Consider the following 4,189-nt stretch of genomic DNA (forward strand, 5'->3'; position numbering starts at 1 on the left):
TTTTCCTTTAAGCTTGAGGGAGTGTCTCAAAATAATGTTTTGGTTCACTAGTTTACCACTGTAGCATTCTATTATACCCTATTTTTCCTTGTTTAATTTTGTTTGAATCCATATTTTGTAGATAAATTAGGTTTTCTTTTCTTTTCTTCCCCATCCTTAATGGGACTGTTGAAAATGGATTTTTTTTTACTTTATTATTTGATAAAGATCAGAGAAAAGTAAGGTTTGCTTTACTGTTTTCTTTACAATCAGTTCAGATGTGTCCAATTGATGATATTTATCATATGTATTTTGAGTGTTAGCACTAGGGGATGTGATAATAGTTTTCTGAAAATATTCCTTTTAGTGCCAGATTTGTTTAGGGAAAATAAATGAGTGAAAGGAAGAAGGAATCTTTACAAAAAAAAAAAACTATTTTAGAGCTGTTTCTATAATACTTAATTTAAGTTTTTGATAGGAAGACTTTCACGTGTAGATTTTCTCATTGGAAATAGAGCATTTGTCCTGCAGAAATTATTTGTAACATTTACATTGGCAGAAGTTAACTTAGATATACCTAAATGTATATTTGCTTTAACATCTTTTGTTCAAAATTTGTTTCAGGTTAAGAGACATATTTTTACAGGTAAGCCTTTTTTGTTGCTCTATTTTAGATCTCATAATTTTTGTGTATAATCTGAAAACTTACAGTTTACTATATTTTTTAGTGAATAAGAAAAAGCTTGCTGTAGAACTTTGTGGACCAATAAAAGAAAAATGTGAACTACTTGACAAACATAGCTTTGCGGATAAAGAGGTAAGACAGTTTTCAAAATAAAAAGAGCCAAGAAACTGTAATTACTATGTACATAGTTTTGTGTAAATAGTTTATTTGGAGTGTAATACAGCATTATGCTGTTCTTCACTTCAACATTTAACAGTTCTTACTAATTTTAGTGATTGTGTTAGGAGTGATGTTGTCTCATTCTGGTTTTACCCTGTGTTATTCTAATGACTTTCTTTATATATCTTTTAACCACTTGAATTTTCTTTTTCTCAACTTGCTTTTTCACATTTTAAAAAACATATTCATGTTTTTTCTTTTAATAATTTTTTTACATTTTATCAGGTAGTCCTTTTTTCATTATGTTTATTTCAAGTATATTTTTCTAATCTGGCTATTGCAAACAGATGTTTTCACAAGTTCTCTCTATGTGAAGCCCTGTCTTCCAAACCAATAAGTAAATCTTTATTAGAATAATTTATAGTTTGTGCTCACGGTGTTGGTTTGTTTCAGAATGAGAATTTAGAGCCATCTTTGAAAGATTCCAGCTTTGAGGAGTCAAAAAAAGTGCAAGCTTTGAAGGTAAAGAAACCAAATGGCCTCCTTCTGAAAGTTGGGGCTAAAATTGTTGCTGATGACTAAGATAGACTTTATAGATAATATATTGTCAGTAAAGTAAGTTACAAAGAAGTGTGAAAGAATCATTTAGCTTTTATAACTTAAAAATGGTTAATTATTAGAAATAGGTCATTGGTAGGGAGCACATGTTTCGAGTGAGGTATGTTCAATTCACGGTAGAGCTCAGTAGAAGCGCTTTGTTCTTCCTTTTTGGAAAATTCCTGAGGTGATCTTTCCTTTTTTGGACCCAGTATATTCCACAAGGAGATGAAGGATTCATTCAAACAATGTCAGGAGTAGTTGTCAGCAATAAATTACCTAAACTGTGTAGTGGTATTTACCTTTATGTAATCCTCAGAACATTGGGAATTATTCAGAATCAGATCAGGGATCTACATTGTAAATATTGATATGCTGCTAAGAGTTTCACCACAAATCATTGCTGAGTTCAGAGGAAAAAAAATGTTTCACCACGGCTGGTCTCGAGTTCTCAAGCTGAGGTTACTGAATGAGGAGTATTCTCATGATTCAGCTTTCCTGAGCCTGGTGTGATTCAACTCCTTGTAAGGAAAATATATTACACTTTAGTTTAATTAAGATGGATTAGGTTAAGTGACTAGAATATGCCACTACCACTTAAAGATCGGGATGTAAAAATCATGGAGAAATAACTCAGTACAGAAGAGGTCTGCTTCCACCGAAGTGAAGTTAGAAGGTGGTAGTCATTTCAGTTAGGTGTACGAGTTCAATTCCATGTGGCAGTTTCAATCACTGATGTCTTTCATCATCAGAACATCTGTTTATCATTAAGAATTTCCTTGTGCAGTACAAAGGATGGTATAAATTGTGTTGCAAATATGGTATATCTTAATGCTTCTGTAATAATAATATCAAAAACATATTGGTAACCTCTTAAATTTGCTGACCCTTTAAAATACCATCCTAGTGGTAATTGACTAATGATTTGACAAATTAGAAGAATTTTAGAAGGCATTTGGCTTGCTAACAGAACAGAAAAGCTCAATAGCAAACACATTTACTCAACCTGGAGTATATGTGTAGACAAAATGAAATAATGGGATATGCCAGCCTGTTGTGAAGGCATTTCCGTTATGTAACATACCAGAAAAATTAGCTAGTTGGATATTTTGGAATGCTTTTTTTCTTTTATTACTAATTAAGAAGACATAGCATTTATTTTTAGGGGTAGTAGTCATAATTGAATACAAACTGTGTGATAGAATTTTCACAAATTTAGTAGTTGAATATGGAGAAAAAGTTAAACCAGTAGAGCAGTAGAGTATTTCTGATTCAGGTCAGAGAAGTGCTATAAAAATAGCCAAATTTAGAGAGCTAGGAAAAATAAGTGTTTTTCTGCAGTACAATAGAGCTTTGTAAAAAAAAAATTATTTGTGCCTGCTTTACATTTGAAACATTTGATTTTGTTTATTTTTTCAATTTTAAACAAGTCTGTTGAAGGCTCACAAATGGCAAAGGCATATTTATTACAGTATTTAAAATCCAATAGGAATAATTATCACTTTAAAAATTTTTAATTGCATAATTATTTTTTTACAGATGTATTCATTTTTATTGCAAAGTCAGATATACAGAAAGAAGGAGAGACAGAGAGGAAGATCTTCCGTCCAATGATTCACTTCCCAAGTGAGCCGCAATGTCTGGTAGTGTGCCAATCTGAAGCCAGGCACCAGGGACATTTCTGGGTCTTTCATGTGGGTGCAGAGTCCCAAAGCTTTGGGCCGTCCTCCACTGATTTCCCGGGCCACAAGCAGGGAGCTGGATGGGAAGTGTAGCTGCCGGGATTAGAACTGGCGCCCATATGGGATGCCTATGCATTCAAGACTAAGACTTTTTTTAGCCACTAGGCCATGCGGCCGGGCCCAATTACACAGTTATTCTTAATTCAATATCAAATATCATGAAGAATTCTTGATTTTTATTTAATTTTGATATTATTACAATGTAGTGAATTAGGTTATTTCATCCTTTTTGTTTTATAATGCTTAAGAGTAAAGGTTGGCAAACTCTACACACTGGATTGTCCACCAGTTTCTCTTTTCTGTTTTATTTTTCATGATATAGTTCCATAGGCTCAAGGATTTTCCCTCTCACCCCACCTGTTTTTCAGTTTAAAAAAAAAAAGTTCTAAGACACAGTGATGCTATTCAGTTAGATTTAATTGTCTTTGTTTCTCATTAACATAATATGTGTGAATAACTGTGATAGAGATTGTGTGGCCTGCAAGCCTGAAATGTTTGTTCTCTGCCTATGAAGAAGCTTGTTGGCACCTGCTAGAATTGCTAATACTTTGTTGTTCTGAAAATCATTAGGATCTATGAACTAGACTTAACTTATACTCCACATGTTTGGATGTAGTCACCTGATTTCCCTAGCTACAAATTCCCACATATGTCTTACAAAGTTGACTTTTCTCTTAGGAAACCCATGACAAGCTGGAGAGTTGCAAATTCAAAGTACAGGATGACGTTTTCTTGTTAGAAAAGCAATTAGAAAAAAGAGACTTTTGTATTCAATGAAAATACTATAAAATGCTAATGGGGTTTCAAAATGTAATGTAATTGACCAAAGTATAGCATGTACTAAACAAAAAGGTAAGGAATATAGAGGCCAAAAAATGGAGAGTACCATTTTCCAGATCCTCTATATTCCCTTCCTTAGATGCCATATGTAAAGTAGGTGTTTTTTTTTTTTTCATATTTTCTTACAAAACTTTCTACATTCACTACTGATGTATCCCATATAAGTCATTTAAGTTGAATGACCACA

At 32.8% G+C, this 4,189-nt stretch overlaps 1 long non-coding RNA gene across 1 annotated transcript; it reads left to right on the top strand.

Annotated features, from left to right (window-relative positions):
• Window positions 1-601: 601 nt before the first annotated feature.
• Window positions 602-1,337, top strand: LOC121167084. The gene is made up of 3 exons (XR_005885535.1): window positions 602-625; window positions 708-796; window positions 1,277-1,337. It is a non-coding gene; the product is annotated as an uncharacterized LOC121167084 (long non-coding RNA).
• The last annotated feature ends 2,852 nt before the right edge of the window (window positions 1,338-4,189 follow it).

Source organism: Ochotona curzoniae, unplaced genomic scaffold, assembly GCF_017591425.1.
Source record: "Ochotona curzoniae isolate NIBS_2020 unplaced genomic scaffold, NIBS_Ocur_1.0 patch312, whole genome shotgun sequence".
Taxonomy (NCBI): domain Eukaryota; kingdom Metazoa; phylum Chordata; class Mammalia; order Lagomorpha; family Ochotonidae; genus Ochotona; species Ochotona curzoniae.